At 45.3% G+C, this 17,598-nt stretch overlaps 1 protein-coding gene across 2 annotated transcripts in view; it reads right to left on the bottom strand.

Moving 5' to 3' along the window:
* RFX7 (regulatory factor X7) overlaps window positions 1–17,598 on the bottom strand; it is a 361,880-nt gene that overhangs the window by 286,650 nt on the left and 57,632 nt on the right. The gene's annotated exons all lie outside the window — the stretch shown is intronic.

Genomic DNA, 17,598 nt, shown 5'->3' with positions numbered 1-17,598 from the left:
ACGCGCTCTTATCAGCTAGGGTTTGGTGTGAAAAACACAGCTTGGAAAAACACAGCTCATCTGCAATGTCTAACTCCACGTTAAAGCCAATAGGCAGCTAACCTAAATACCAAATGTAATGTCTAATGCCATGTTAAAGCCAATAGGCAGCTAAACTGAATACAGAATGTAATGGCTAATACCATGTTAAAGCCAATAGGCAGCTAAACTGAATAATGTGCTATTGGTGAACATTGAGCAACTAACATGCGCAGTGGTGAAACACAAAGTCATTGGTCAAACACAATTAATAGCATCACACTCCACCCTATGACCCATGAATTTTTGTTTACATACCTCTTATTTTAAACAAAAACAAAAAACAAAAACATCAACAAAAAACATTGTAAGCAAATCAGATTTGAATGATAAAAGCAATCGCTGTAAAGCAATGGAAGTGGATTAACATATTGATCTCATAACCTTTCAAATGAGATCCATCTACACAGAAAAGACTGAAATGTATATACTCTGATTGGGATAATAGTGTCTCTAAAATAGCAAGTTGATGTAGCATGAGTTCTACTTATGTAAAGATACACGGTCCACTTGAAAGGTTTGCTGGAATGTAAGCGAAAGTCAGAGTTCCACACGAAAAAACACAGACAGTTAACTGGTAAGGTTGCTTAGTTCCAGTGGAAGAATGTAATCAAACAAGTTGACAAACTTTATATTGATCCCATGTAGAACTTGAACTGAAGGCGCCAGTTGCACAAAATGGATCCATGGGGTTTGTACTTTAATCAATCAGGTTCAGCTTGGGGGTTCGTCCCTCCCCCGACTACACACGCACACACCCGAAGGGAGACCACACAGCACACTCATGGTCAGTGGCGAGTCGTGGTAGGATCTGCAAAAGAAAAAAGCATGACTTTTCTTGCAAATAACATCTGAAATGTGCCCTACCTCTTCCTTTCCTTATTGTATAATCAGCAGGTCGTTATTGGGGCCCTTTGTTATGATTTCTGCAGGTTCTGCAGGGTCATTTGGGGATTCAACCCACACCTTAGCACTGAGGTTTTTATCTGCTGCACCACAGCTTCCCTTTCCTTGCACTGTCAGAAGGGCTGGGGCAGACTCCTTCTTTATCAAACCTATATTCACTGCACTTTTGACAAGTTGGGCAATTCTGTCTCCAATCTGTATGAATAAATCAGATTCTCTTCTAGTTATCAGCATCATTTTGATTTCTCCTTGGTAATCTGCAGCAATCACTCCCCCTAAAACCTGATCAATTTGCCATATCTGTCCTGGTAACTTTACTGTTTGTGGGACAGATTGCTGTTGTGTGTGCTACAAAATCACAGTTTTTATCAAATCTAGGGGAATGTGCATCTCTCTAATCTCTGCCCACCTGTAAGTGGATTCTTCTCCCAGATGTCCACATTTCTGGTGCACCCACTTAGCCATCCCCACTAAGTCAGAATTCTGGGTGGACACTTCTGTCTCTGAATTTTGCTCTAACATCTGCAAGGGAACTGAACCAGTTAGGTACAAGCCATGTGGAAAACCAAACGGCTAAACCATTGGCAGTGAACCAAAAATCAGTGTAAAAATGACACATCTCAAGCAGCTCTTGCTTTAAAGTCTGACACACATTGTACAACTCTGTTCCTTCTCCTGTGGTAGACAACAACTTTTCAGTCAATAAATCATTAGTCAAACAAACATGCTTTTTATCAGGGGACACCAATTCAAATGGTGCACTCAATTTCACTGGTGACTCTTTTACCTGTGGTACTCCCTGCACCCTCTCCTCATCCTGAAAAGGGGCTTATGACACCTGTTCATGTAGGGCTGCAGTGACTCTAGCCCTGTCCTGCATGTACCAGATCCAGTGTATGATACTAGCCTCCTGTGCCTGTCCTAAACTGTGAGATTTAGGTGAACTCATCACCCACTACATGCTTGATATTTCAGAATTCCATTATCATTTAATGTCATTTGCTCAGTATTCACTAGAGCCCAATAACAAGTCAAAAGCTTAATCCAAAGTTCCAGGGGCACTCGTCCTCCCCTGTTTCTGATTTACATGTAAATCAGTGTTTCCCTCTTGCACTGCACAGAAACCTAAAGTCAGAATTATTTCATTTGCCACATCAAAAGTGCGCAGCTGCTCATGTTTTTTCCTAGTTACTTTGTACCAAAGTGTTAAGATTTCACTCAGATGAGGGCTATACTGTTTTCAAAAATCAAACAAGCTCATGAAACTCAGTGTCTCTTGCTTAGTGCAAATAGTAAGAAACTCTAAACTCTTTTGTTTTACTTGTGACAACAACATCTGTCTATTTTCTGGATTCCACTGAATTCCCAGAAACTGCACATTTTGCGACAGTACTTCTGCCTTGTCTGAATTAATTTTAAACATCGTACTTTGCAAAAGCGGTCTGAACAAAACATTCCTAACTCTATTCTCAGTGTTATCTGTTAAGGAATGCACTTCACCTGCCAAAAACTGTAGGCTGCTCTGCAGATCTACGCTCTGCTCACACTGAGGGTCACTTGTTTTAACCTTCTCATTACTGGAATGGGAAAAGCCAGATTCTACTACAATAGTTTTATAGATTTCAGCATTATCTTGCATTAATGTGTTCTGGCTAATTTGCTCACGTAAATTCTTATTTTCATGTTCTAACTGCCTACCTCTCTCCTGCATTTTTCTGTAAGCAGACAAAAGTATCCAAACCCTTCTGTCAAGAACAAAAGGAACATCATTTCTTTCAAAAGGCACATTTTCTAAATATGCTTCCAAGCAATCATCCCAAGACTCACACAGTCCTGATAAACAAGAAAACATGTTTCTCACAGCACCATAAGGCAGTTTAACTTCACATGCATTTTCAAACATGGTCTGCCATGTTTCTTTAATTCTCTAGACAACAAAAAACAATTACACTTTTAAATAGTGCACTTCCAATCTCTAATGCCGACTCCCAGACTGCTGATTAACGCCAAAATGTTCTGCTTTCCTTCTCTTATCTTATGACCGAGCTTATAAAACGTCTCTGGAATGCACTTCTTAGTTTAAAGAAGACATTTATTATTATTATTACTTCACCACGAGGTTCCTGAAAGACGAAATTAATAGGTTGGAAGCACACGTTTAAAAGTAGTCGCAGAAATGAAAGCAAAATATATCAAAGTACTTCTCAGTTGCAATGTACACAGCAAATACATGTGATTATATTATAGCATAACTTCAAAGAAAAGCATAAAAGTCAAAATTGCATCACCGTAGGGCCTATCACTCTGCTTCATCTTTCTGGGGCCTGCAAGTTGATGGCTCCGGTTCAACTGTGAGAAAGAGATTTTGTACCCAAACGGGAGACCGGCAACTGACGTCCGTTCCTGTCTGAAGTCAAGATATTTCTCCCCCTCGCTGTTGCCCAGGGCCATCGTTAAAAGCAAACTCAGTGTGAGAACCGAATAAACTTGGAGAGTGGCCAATTCTCCAAACTTCACTCGTTCTCAGACTGGACTGAGAGGTAAACACAAAATCTAAACGCTCTTATCAGCTAGGGTTTGGTGGTCTATCATGTGGAAAAACACAGCTCATCTGCAATGTCTAACTCCACGTTAAAGCCAATAGGCAGCTAACCTAAATACCAAATGTAATGTCTAATGCCATGTTAAAGCCAATAGGCAGCTAAACTGAATACAGAATGTAATGGCTAATGCCATGTTAAAGCCAATAGGCAGCTAAACTGAATACCAAGTGTAATGTCTAACTCCATGTTAAAGCCAATAGGCAGCTAAACTGAATAATGTGCTGCTGGTGAACATTGAGCAACTAATATGTGCAGTGGTGAAACACAAAGTCATTGGTCAAACACAATTAATAGCATCACAGTATGGCGTCTTAATGCCTGGTTTGTCGTGAAGGTATCTTTCTCCTCTTATTTGTCAAATGAATGCCAGGCGTTCTCAACTACTAACAAAGGTAATGAGGACTCTCTGTGTTTGTGGTGGGGCGTGCAATGCCTCCATGCGAGGGCTCGTTCATGCTTATGTTCGGGGACAGAACAAGAACTCGCAAAGATTGCAGAACTCAAAACCTCCATACTGGCCCAGGAGCGAGGTGCACGGGACCAGCAGACAGAGCATACACAATGGCGCCTGGCAGTGGATAGGGCCTCTTTGCACTTGTCAAGATGAGGTTTGGTTTGCGGTCTCAGGCCTATAGCAAGGTGCTGGACACTGCTCCACAGGCCCACAAGAGAGTACATGGACAGGTTTCCCCTATATTTCCCCATCTGTTCCCCTACGTTTTACACTGGCTATTGAGCTGCTGGTGGCTTGGGTCCACTGCAATGCACAGATATGGGGCTTTGACTGGAAAGTGGAAACTGAAGATAGGATTGCCCTGCACACAGAAAATGTACTTCTGTTCCTCTCGCGGGCCGCTGAGACGGGGCCTCGATTGAAACACATCCTAACCACCTTTGGCACGGCCTTCTGCCCAAGGGTGAATTGGGACAAATCTCTCTTGGGTCCCTTAAGGGGAGCCCAATAGAATGATATCTGCCATCAGGGGATCCTCATTCATCACCTCCCTGTACCTGGGAGTATATACTGAGAGACCTTGAGCTCATGTGGAGCCTGAAACTTCACTCCTTACTGCATAAACCCGTAAGGACCTGGCTTGGTGGAGCAAACTGCCCCTTAATCTTATGGGCAGGATCGCCCTATTTAAAACAATGACACTCCCTCAGTTGCTATAGTCCTTACAGAACTCCCCCTTCCAGATTCTGAAGTCCCGATTTAACACAATGCTGTCACTGGTAAAACATTTCTTTTGGGTTAATAAGTTCCCAAGTGTTGCATTCGATAAATACATTCGGCCACTTATGATGGCAGACTTGCTATGGCGGATATCCATCTATACTACTGGGTGGCACAAATCCTAAATGTAAATTACGGGTTACATGGGGATTCAGCATACTAGAGGAAAACATCACTTTTTTATATAGAGTGCCAATCCCCACACACTTACTTGAACCAACCAATGTAGTCTTCCAGGCTTGGAGGGCAGCACTTGGTTGGACGGGCTGGGACCACAAACTCACAGTAGAGTCCTTCCTGTGGGCAGGCAGATGGCTGGCACAAGTGGTGAACCTCAAGCGGTTCCGTGGATGGGACTGAATTGGCATATCACATATGGGAGACATGGGATATAAGGACCATATTTGTTCTTTTCAAGAGTTGCAGACTGAGATTCATATGCACAAATTCCAGTTTTTTCATTACTTACAGCTCAGGCATGCCCTGTCCACGCATCTGGATGCCCTTGGGAATGTACCGAAGTATAACCTTTCTGAGGCTCGGGAGCTGATGGATCACTTGTGAAAAGGAGGGATCTCACAAATATATAAAACTCTGGTCACACATTCACTCATCCAGTTGGATGTCCTAAGGAGACGGTGGGAGGAACAGGTGGACCCACTGGATGAGGCAGACTGTTGGGACTCTTGCATGGCCCCTCATAATTTGGCAATTTCAGCAAGACTCTGCCTCGGTCAGTTTAATACCTACATCAGGCATATCTCACACCTTATCGCCTGTGGAGGGCCTGGCTGTGCACCTCACCTGCGTGCCTATGCCACTCGGAGCCCAGAGGGGACCTTTATCATGTGGTATGGGCTTTCCCAGTTATACATCACTTTTGGAAACAGGTCCTTTCCGTACTGTCAGGGGTGGTGGGGCAGCAAATCGAGGCAAACCCTAGGCTTGCATTACTGAGCATCCTTGAGGATATGGGGGGCTGTGGAGGGTGGCAGGATACTGGTGGGGATGGGGGACATTGTTGGCCAAAAGAGATATAGCCACACACTGGAGGTCCTCTACTGCACCCCCTTCTGGAAGCCTGGAGGAAGGGTATGGACTGGTGCCCAAAGTGGAATTGCCTCTGCAAATATAACAGGGTTTGGGGCAAGTGGTGGGCCTATAATGGGATGGGAGAGGAGGGCATAGCTGAACACAATACTAGTAACCAAGCAAGGTATGGTGGCTGGGGAACTGGGTAAGGCAGCGAGTCTACTGGGAAGGCTTTGTAATCAATGTGTCGATTTGGAGAGAGCAATAGACAAAACTAATAGATCTTGCATAGGCAAGACCTACTGGCTTTGTCAATCCTTAGAACAAAAAGTGCTACGACACAGCCAGTATTGGCTGCATCACTGTGTCCTAGCCCTTTGTTTCCTGGCTGGGGGGAGGGTGGAAGGGGCAAATAACAATGGAGGTAGCAGGAACTGAGCTAGCAACAATGGCGTTGAGGGGTTGGGGATATCGTGCAAGCAATGATGAGGAAGGGGACGGGGGGATGCAACAAATAACATCAGGAAAAGGAGCTGGGAAACGGCACAAGCCACAACATGGGGGAAGACAGGTAACAACAAAAGCGCAACAACACAGGAGGGGGACAAGCAAGCAACAACACTTCGCGGCACAGGGGCAGAGGGGAGAATGCCTGCCTGCTTGAAACACATGTAGGTTTAAGGATGCCAGAACTCCAAGTAAAAAAAAGCACAAACAGTGGAAGCCAACAAGAAGCAGTGCATGATCCTTGCTCCATGGAAGGGACAGACACTCGTAGAGAAAATGAAATAAACACATGCAGACCAATGAGAAGCAAAGAGATGAGTGACAATGAGGCTTACCAATGGTAAGTAATGGACGGGTTCTAAGCCCCTTGTATGCAAACAAAATGTCTTGCAAGCAACAAAACCTAAAAAAGGGGGGAAACTCACTAGGAAAGAGGTCAAAGTGTTTAAATTATTATATTCTTATTCCCATGACTTTTTATCATTATTATCCAAAACATGGGGAGTGTTGTCCTGTTAAATACAAATAAAAGCATGAGTAGCATAAGTAAGAGAATTACTTTAAACAAATGGTCTATAGGAGTCTCAGCTACTTGAAAAATGCTTGGAAACGGCAAATAAAAGGGCATTCAGTGCAGAATACCAAGGCTTCTGGTTATGTAAATGTATAATAATTAATATATTGGTGTGCACCTCTTTCAACATTTTTTAGGTGGCAAAGCTTGCACCATGAATAAAGGAGCATGTATTTATTGTGTCTTACTTTCTTTCATGCTGTTTCTTCAGTTATTCCTTCTCCTAAGCAATTTAAGTCTCTCAATCATAATCCTTTATCCAGGTCAAAATATTTCTGAAGAGACTAGCAAAGTAGCAAGGTATGTTAATACAAATAATACATGACAGTTTTTATAGAACAGCTACATATAGAATTATAGATGGGATGTTTTTCACTGAGGGGCTCTCAGTGATGTCCAATAGACACTCACTCCCACTGCTCTGTGTGCCTTCACTTAAATCCCCTCCAGAAGTAATGCCCCCGGTACTTTCCAGAACTCCTCTGACAGGTTCTGTGAGAGCCCTGCCAGAGTAGCCTGAAATTCCTTTATGATCCACTAACAGTGGGTAGCAGCTTTTATGATCAACTATTGCTATGTTATACATTACATCAACACACAAGAGCAAAGCTCGAGTTGTCTATGATGCCACTTAGATCCCAAGGGTGAAAAGCCTCCCTAGTCATAGTTAACCATCTATAATTTTATGTTATGTATGCCCCCCAAAATCATCTGCCCATGGTGATAACTGCTAGGCTGAGGCAAAGGACATACCTGGCTTCCTGCCACCCACACCCACCACTCTCTCTGCCCTCTCTCTCCTCTATAAGATGTGCTTCCTGCTTTCAAGCACTGCTTTGACAGGCTCTCGAAGAGACCATTCTCAATAGCCTGGAATTCCTTAATGACGTAGCAGGAATAGGTGGCACCTTTTGTTCACTAGTGTTGTAGTGAGTTATGACATACAACACACACACAATGATTGCGATCTAAAAGATCACTAATCCCGAAAAGAATGAGTTTTTCATTCCTCTCTTTTGCACATCAGCCATACTCTGGAACTAATTATATGCTTATTTCTGGTAAGAATGTTTACATCATACAAAAAATAAAATACTGAACTCAGAACAATATTGAATCATTCTGCAATCTCTTTACCACTAGACTGGAATATAACAGAAGAAACCAACAAAATCTGCCTTCTCAACCCTGAATTACTTCAAGAGGCAAAACATTGCTACACAAGTAAATTCGCTAGAGATAATTATTTAATTAACCTTACACAAGACTACAATTCTCAACTAAGATCGGATACCTTTAAGGCCATAGTGTGTGGGGCCTGTGACAGCATAAGAACTAAGATGAACAAGCCCATTAATAAAAAGCTGCACAAGGTAAAAAAAAGTTAATAATGACCGTAGAATTACCAATAGGACATGGCAAAGGGAAACAGTTTGCTTGATGTACTCACTAAAAACAAAATTAACATAAAATATTAAGAGATAGAGCGGGCCAATGGGGAAATAAACAAAGCAGTAAGTCTATGCGAGGGCAACAAAGTAGGAAAAGTGCTGGCCAGATATCTAAAACATGAACAAAATAACAATAACATTATCTCAATCAAAGACAACTCAGATATAATCCATAGTTATCTACCGAAAATCTCCAAAGTTTTTCTAACCTTCTTATTAAACAAAAACTATACAATAAGAATGACAAAACTGACTAAAAAGAATGCTCATAATTGGAAAATATTAAACCTCTCAAACTGGATGGGGTCATAAGATGTTTTTAACCAAACCTATGTCTGAGGAAGACATTCACATCGTCAATAAAGACCTCAAAGAACGTAAGGCAGCCAGTCAGAAGGGTGTTTGCAGGCTTCTATTAAACTTTTTAAACAAATTTAAAACACACACTTCTAGACCTTACTAATTATATGAAACATGGTGAAATTAGTGGATATATGTCTGAAGCCATCATTACACTGATTCCAAAGGAGAGTAAAGATGTGATCCTACCCAAATGATCCTAAAATTGATGCTAAATTTTTGGTAATTAGAATCTTGAATCTTGACTTTGTATAGTAAATTAACCAGATAAAATTAGACACACACAGTTCCTTAGTCGGAGAGTGGAGCAAGAAAGGAATGCTCTTAAAGAGCTAGACAAAAAAAAGAATCCCTACTCTTATGTGATACCTTAAACATTCTCAGGTTGAGTAATGCAAACATTCTGAGACTTAAAGAAGCTACCTTCAAAAACCCCAGACTCATATCCTAAAATCCCTTCATTCTATCTATTAGGTCGGGAAAACTAGTCATGAGGAGTCAAAAATAAAATCAACATCTTCCCAGTTTCTAACAGACACCAAAAGAAATGAGTGATTGACAGATCAACATTCATCATATTCCTAAAATATGGATAACATCTTTAAAAGGGAAACTGGGCACAAACCATTTTTTTTCTTGTTGCACAGAGGTTATTGTATAAACAAAGAACCTGAGTCAGATTCTCAATCTGCTGCTACTGTTTAGAATCAGGAAGAAAGCTCCTGCAGGAGCTTGCACTGCTGCACTGGAAGCCTTTGACTTCACCTCTTGAAGTCAGCCAAGAAAGAAGGGGTATAGGGAAAGGAGACTCATATCAAGGCTTCCTTTCATAAATGTCTCCTCTCTCCCTTCCGGCAGTACGTTGTACAACCTGGGTTAAGGAGAGTATAGATTTGTGTAGTGCTCCTTTAGCATTCATGGCTACAGGCAATCTATGTAGCTGTAGGTACTTCCACCATATCTAAACATAATGAATGGGGGATCCATAAGTAAAACTGCTCGGTTGTCTAATCAATCTATATCACTAAGCAAGAAAATGTGGTGCATGCAACTGCTTGGATATCAGTTAAATCAATCTTATTTTCAACTGTATAAACTATACACAAAGCCTTATGTTGATACAGCCATAAACAGACAAATAGAAGATGGCAACACATCGACTATACGTGGGACTTTCCAGTAGCTTCCTTGAGTAAACTAACAGCCAACTCAAACATATCCTATTGTCACACGAGAATTATACAGGCACAGGTGGATGCATAGCTACTGCTTCACCCTGCAAACTCCGGGTGCCACTAACTTAATAAAAGCAGCCATCCTGTAGTATTGAACGTTCCAAAGATGACATCATGCACGCACTTTTCCAGAAATGGATCAGTAAACTTATACCAACAAGCAATCATAACCACTGCGCACTACAAAAGTCCTACGTCAACATCCTTAGAAAAGCTACCAAGCAGAGCAATTTTGTATGAAAATATTCACTTAGGTTACATTTGGTCTGGTGAGGAGTCGGCCTACAGAGAGGAGGAAAAAGGCTAAAGAAAAAGTGCAATACATATGCCATGTTTTCAGCGGCAAATACTACTTAAAGTAAATAAAGAAGGAAACCTCCACTTCCTAACCTTCCAGATCAAGGTAACTTTATTGCTCATTTCCAATGCAGTAATGACTTCAGCAAATGTCAGAGAACATGTGTCTGGTTCTTTTGAAAAAAAAAAACAGAAAAAGAAGATACAATAATCTGATTGCCAACCCTATTTTAAACGCACTACTTTATTCCGTAATGCAAGTAAGAAACAAACACACCATGAACCTATTTCACTCAAAACCTTAACTATCATTTTATGCAAGCAAGGGCTGTAAGAGATATTTACTTGCTTTTGGTGCTCAATAAAAACCTCTGAATTTAGTTTAATAAAGCATCATAATAGTATACTGCCTAATATAAATATAGTATGCTGGCCTGGAGAAAGGATTATATTCCCCTAGCTGTTTTGTTTGATATACCACCTTCAATGCGCCACTGACTGACATGATATAATGTGATTTTAAGTACGGTGTCCTCCTATACATATGGGGATTGTAACAGGGATACCTCAAATGAGACCTTTTACTTTAAGGATCGCTACCACAAGGGTTAAAAATAAATCTGCAGGTGGGGCGTGGCCAATGTGTCAAGATGGCGGTCGAACTTTCGTAGTGCTCCAGACCCCTTCGTCATCCGCCTCAGGCAGCACCCATCTTACCCCTTCTCATGGGCGGGGCGAGTGCCGGGAGACTGTCTGCCGCCTCCAGAGCATCCATGCGGAAACACGGGGACCAAATGTCCAGCAGGGACACGTGGAGCAGGCAGCACCTAAAATTGTGGCTGGACGCCACTAACAGGCCCGAGGAAAAGAGAGAAGCTGCTGGGACCCCGCTGACCCCCCTCTGAAATGTTCCTGGGGGCCTAGAGAGGAAACGTGGTGCACAGCCTCCCTGCCTACATCCAAGCCAGTGTAGAGGCTGCCAGGTGGAGAGTGGAGCACGGAGAAGCAGGAAGGGAGCAGTCCATGCCGTGGATCCCAAGTTGAGCGGCTGTCCCTGGACCCCTCCCCTCACCCCCCTGAGTGCCTGGGGCCCTGGCCAACAACGGTGCTGGGGCCTGGACAGCCCCGAACAGAAGGGTAAAGGTGCACTAACCCCCCTTCTGCCATCAGGACAGCGTGGAGGCCGCCAGGCAGAGATCAGACAGGGTGGTGGCAAACGAGAGGTGAGGAGGCGACAGCTGGAGCACAGTGGTGGGTGCGTGCGCAGGCCCCGGGGCGAGGGCCACTGCGAGTCCTGGTCCTGGGCCCGGCCCCCCCTATTAAAGTGCCCTTGGGGCCAACAGCACCGCAGAGTGGAGTGGGACAGCGAGGCATCACCACTGGAGAGACAGAGTGGCTGCACCGTGGTGGGATGGTCGGAGATGGTTGGAGTGACCACTCTAAGTGAAGGCCCCGAATCTGGAGACTGAGGCTTGATGGTCCCCCGGTATATTGGAGACAAATCTGCAGCGGGTTGGAGAGTGGTGCGGCCAGGCGAAGCACAGGTGAATATATGCCTCTTGCGATGGGCCGGGCACTGCTGCCTCAGGGTGAGAGTGCTTGGAAGCGAGCCCTCTTCTAGTGGGGGCTAGGTAGAGAGACTTGGACTGCACACTGAAGCTCTGGGAGGCCTGGGGTCTGGTGGCAGAGATCCCAGCTGACCACGCTGGGGGAGGCGCGGGCCTGGTGGTGTCGCTGCTGAGATAACTTTAGACTGAGCGAGCCATAATGGTCAAGGACAAGCTGGCACGGGCCGCCTAGGCGCAAACGTGCATAGATCAATTTGCTACGGGCTCCTACGCAACTCATGTCAGAGATCTGGCACTGGGCAGCTCTGGCAGGAAATCAGTGCCCGCCGGCGACCTCGCAACCATTCTTCAAGTTATCCAAACATCCCATGTTGCGGTGGAAGCCAAAATTGGGGAGGTCAGAGTAGATGTGGCGCTAGTGCGCAAGGATCTCCGCAATGCAACTGCTCGGATCACGGAAGCAGAATCGAGAATATCTGCCATGGAAGATGAGCTGGTTGCCTTGAAACCACAAGTGTCCACTCTATCGGCCCGTACATCAGAACTACATCGCAGGGCAAAAGACGCTGAAAGCAGATCCAGGCGCAATAACCTTTGTATCGTAGGCTTTCCAGAAAACACAGCGGCCTCCCCTCTAGCATCTTTCTTGGGGGATTGGTTTAAATCCTGGATGACTGGAGACCGCGTTACACCATCGTTCGCCATACAGCCCTGCAGGCCAGGCTGCCGCCGGGCTCCCCGCCAAGACCGGTGATACTTTTTTTCTTCAATTTTAAAGACAGAGATGCAGTACTACAGGATGCGCGCGCCAAAGCTGATCTGTGCTGCGATGGAGCAAAGGTCCTTATATTTCCGGATTACACGATGTTCAATTGCAATGCCGATCCTACACCGAAGTCAAGCAGAAAGAGAGCAATGGAGATACCCTACCGTCTTCTTTTTCCTGCGAGGCTCCAAGTGGTGCATAACAATAAAACCCTTTTTTTTTTTTTTAAGAACCCTACAGCGGCATGGACATGGATAACCGAGGACGTCCCTCTAGAACCCCCCACCTTCCCCCCCACTCAGTCGTGGCCCATGGTGGACTCGAGACGGATTGCCAACGGATAGTCAGCGGAGACAGCTGCCGTGCTCGCAGCAACATAAGCGCTCCAGGAGGTGTGGGGCGCGGCGGGGCTCCCCGTGTAACTCCCATCTGGGGGTACCACATCAGAGATCCTACCAGAACAATCAGCAAGCAATGGCCCTGGAGGAGCTGAAGAGGAGCCGCAGACAAAGGGCCAAACGCCAGAGCACTTGGAAACAGCTAGTGACTCCGAGCTGATTAGAATAGACCCACTGTATCGCGGCTGGAACTGGGGAACAGTCTCTGAAAATCAGGTGGCCCTGTACGCCAACGATGTTCTGCTTTGTATGAGGGAACCCTGTGAAACTGGCCCAAGGAGCGTCCACCTTCTGCTCTGTTATGAAGAGGCATCAGGGCTCAAAATGAACCCCGCCAAGTCGGTGTTGGTTCTCCTAATGCTGTCGCGAGATTGCTATGGCTGGCACGGAGTGGAGCCCATACGCCAGCTGAGCTTCAAATACCTTGGTATATGGGTGGCCCTTCTTCCGGAACTCGCATGGACCCTATATCTGGCACCATTATTATCCCGAACCAAGGCGGATCTACAAAGATGGCAAGCATTGCCATCAAACATCCTGGGCCACGTGGCCTTATATAAAATGATGGTCCTGCCATGCCTTTTGTATGTGGTCCAAAATTTTCCGGTTTTGATGCCACGTCCCTGGTTCCAGGAACTGGAGAGAGCCACCACCACTTGTTCCCCTGGTATGGCGTGCGACACTGCTGGGGGGGGTGTTTATGATGGGGGGATGGGTATGGCTAACCCATACCTGTACTACTTGGCGACACAACTGCTGGTAGTGCACGACTGGTTTAATGGGTGTATCAGAGTTACGTCCCTGGTTCCAGGCACCGGAGAGAGCCACCACCACTTGTTCCCCTGGTATGGCATGTGACACTGGTGGGGGGGATGGGTATGGCTAACCCATACCTGTACTACTTGGCGACACAACTGCTGGTGGTACACGACTGGTTTAATGGGTGTATCAGAGTTAAACTTGCTGAGATTTCCACATATTCTAGATCTTCTTTATGGCTCACTGCTTCCTCGAGACATGAATCCAGTGACCAGAGCGGTCTTTTTCTCGCTTCGAAAGTGGCACTGTGACATACTCGGTGGAACAATGTCATCACCCAACAGACTCCACTGGGGCACGGCATATGGCTGAGTGACTCGCCTTCGCTGGGAGGTTTTGTGAAATGGGACCTCATGGGCATTTCGCAACTGGGGGACATATGGAGGGGGGATACCATGTGATCCTTTCATAATTTGCAATCTGATTTTCAACTCTCCTGCACGCAGTTCTTCAGATACCTACAACTTCGACATGCCCTGGGCAAGCACTTGTCACGCACAGACTCCGTGCCGGAATACAGTCCACTAGAGGCTAAGCTGCTAATGGGAGACTTGGGGAAGAAAGGAGTATACCAAATCTACAAAATGTTAATTAACAATGCTCCAGGCAACCTAAACCAAATCAGGAACAAAAGGGAGGGGCTGGTTGGGACCCAATGAGTTGACTAACTGGGTGGAAGCGCTAATGGTACCCAGAACACTGGCAGTGTCCGCAAGACTGTGTGTGGTGCAGCTATACTTTTTGTATGGGGCATACCTATCTCCTGACCGACTATATCAGGCGGGGCTCCGCCCCTCTGCTCAATGTCCACAGTATGCAAGGGATCCTGCAGGCTTCTTTCATATGGCCTGGACATGCCCACTAATACAGGTATACTGGGGTAAGATAAATTGTGAATTGAATGTTGTACTGGGAAGGGAGCAATAGATGTCCCCAGAATTGGTTCTGCTGGGCACGATGGAGGAGTTGGAAGGCACAAGAGCTGACCGCGCATTTGCTAGTACGGCCATGTGGGTGCCAAGAGAGAGACTGCAGCTGCCTGGAACTCTCACAATGGGCCGTCCCTCCAGAAATGGACGGGGAGTGAACTGGTGTGCAAACCAAGAAAAGTCGGTCTGTCAGGCGAAGGGCTGTCCCCATAAGCACAAGGAGGCGTGGGGGAAATGGTTGGGTCTTCTCCCGTGAATCAAACATGCATGTGTATCTCGCTAGTGTATAGCAATGTTCTGGATCTGTAATATGGTTAAAAGATATTGTCATTGTAAGTATGACTCTAAGCTGGCTGCGCCAGACCTTACCTGTGCAATGTCTTTCTTCTTCCTTTTCCTTATTTTCTTTCTTTCAACAAAACCAAGAAAAATTGTTTTAAAAAAATAATAATAATCTGCAGAACTTCATAGCCCCCTCTATACTATGACGTTTTCTGAAGATGAATAAATTATGAAAAACTAACCGGAGTATGTGGTAAATAAAATGCAACCTTATTCTAGTACATTCTAACACAATGTCAACTACCTCAAACATAGGAGAGGACAAAGTAAAACTAAGTTTGGATCTAGAGAACATAAGATAACACGCATGGCCAGATGGGACTACTGAGTCGGAGAGCACCAAACATGGTCCGCAGCCTCTTTGGGGTGCATTCACTTCAATAAAATCTCTAAAGAGTCAGGAAAAGAGAGATGAAATGAACTTGGTAAGTGCTGGATCTTGCACTCTGTCTCACCTTGAGTTGAACAACTGCTTACCCCAAAATAATGGTGTGAAACACAAAATGTGCAGCCAAAACATAGCCAAGAATTTCACAACATGATTATTTGTGAGCTTCCTGAGCGAGGTACGTGCAGGAGGGTGAGCAGATTGTATGCAAGACTGGACTTATCGACCCTATAGACAGCCATGCAGTTTTCAATGAACCTGTTGGGCTATCAAGAGTCACTGACTAGTTGTGAAAGGTACTTTGTGCCGTTCCCAGGGACACAGCTCCAGAGGGGTGTTTGGGGTGCGACACCCCCCCTAATAAATGGATTATGTTGTGTATAGCTGGGTACAGGGGATTCCAGTCAAGCTAGCAGTGTCTGTGGTGGGTTTCCACTAAGATTAGCAGCCCTCATAGCACAGACATAAATCTCTATGAAACTTTGCAGAGCTTAAATACACCCCCACCCCTCCTCTTCCCTCTCACACACAACATGGTAAGAATAAACAAAGAAGTGGATGACTCTTATGAGGAGCACAGAATCCTTTTAAATGTAATACTATTGTCATTCATTTTGCCATTTCAATGGCAGTGATGGTTGGGAAATATCTGTTCCACCCCCTCCCCCGGCCCCCACCCCTTAAAATCTGGTAAGTGTCTATGTTCCCCCACAGTTGTCACAGCCTACTCTCGATAAAGTAAGTCTGTTATGTTCTGGCTCTCCAATTGACATTCGGTTGTAGGGGAGCCTTCAATTTGACTGCTCAAGAGTATCTGGGACCGCGCAGGTGCGGAATCGAGATTGGCAGCACAGGCCTCGAGTCTCAGTCTTTGCAAAGTGAAGTGCACTTATAACCCAATAGTGTCAGAATATATTCATACATTGGCGCTCATAAAATGAGGCCCCACATTGATCTCCTTTTTTACCCGCCATAGACCTGCTCTTCACAGCAAGTGCACATATCTTGCCTAAGGGAATCTTTGACCATTCCCTGGTAGTGAGCCATGTTTTTTTTGTGTGTGTGGGGAAGGTGGGGAAGGTGGGAGTGGGGGGGGGGGGAAATCAGGCCTGAAGATCGGACGTTCAGTTGCTCAACATGTAGTGCTTGCCGAATAGAGACGTCACACACTTCCTGTTGCAGGAGCTGGATGCATTCCTTGAACTGAACAAAGGATCCATGGAGTCTTTTAATGAAAGGACAAGTCCAGTAAACCTCACTATAGGCTGGCAGCCCATGGTGCGGCAGGGCGGGTGAACCAGGTTGTCATGGGCTGGTCCCAAGGTAGGGTCACAGATGTCTGGGAGACCCCAGCTGACTTTGATGAGCATTACCAAGCCCTCAACGCAAACACAGAGAGACCTGAGAGGGAGTAGTCTGCGCCTATGATTACCTCTGTTTCAGAGGCAAGGTACCTAGACCGATCCATCACACTGAAGGAATTAGAGGAGAGCAATACACCAGGGCCGGATGGGTTCCCAATTGAATACTATCAGAAATTACGGAAGTCCTTCCTGCCTCCCCTGAAGCCACGTATAAGGCTTGCTTCCCAGAGGGCATGGACTTAGCAACAACAGTAGTCCTGCACAAGGCTGATCCTCAAATGTCCTAATTTCCCTCATTGACAGTAAACTTTAAATATATGCTAAGATTCTGGCCAACAGGCTTCATAAGGTATTATCTGTGCTGGTCCATCTGGACCACTGCGGCTTTATGCCTCAGCACAGCACAAGACACTTTATTAGCAGGGTGCAAGCAGCCTTGGTATACCAATAGCCCATGTGCTCTCCTGGTTTTTGGTTTCAAAAAGGCCTTCGAGTTCCTTGATTGGGACTTCCTCTGAGATGGGCTCACATGCCAGAGATTTGGTCTTTGATTTATGTCATACATACGGGTGCTACACACAAAGCCTAGGGTGGGGATGTGCGTCAATGGGGTCTTGTCTCATAGTCTAGCTATACGGCGAGGTACTAGGCAGGGCTGCCTGCTCTTCCCTACTATTGACTCTGGCAATGGCAATCCTGGAGACATGGGTCAGATGCGATGAGCATGTGTGGGGGAATAAGCTGGAG

This window comes from Pleurodeles waltl, chromosome 3_1 (genome assembly GCF_031143425.1).
Source record: "Pleurodeles waltl isolate 20211129_DDA chromosome 3_1, aPleWal1.hap1.20221129, whole genome shotgun sequence".
NCBI classification, from domain to species: Eukaryota; Metazoa; Chordata; class Amphibia; order Caudata; family Salamandridae; genus Pleurodeles; species Pleurodeles waltl.
The sequence above is the reverse complement of the archived record's forward strand: the minus strand, read 5'-3'. Positions and strand labels throughout refer to the sequence as shown.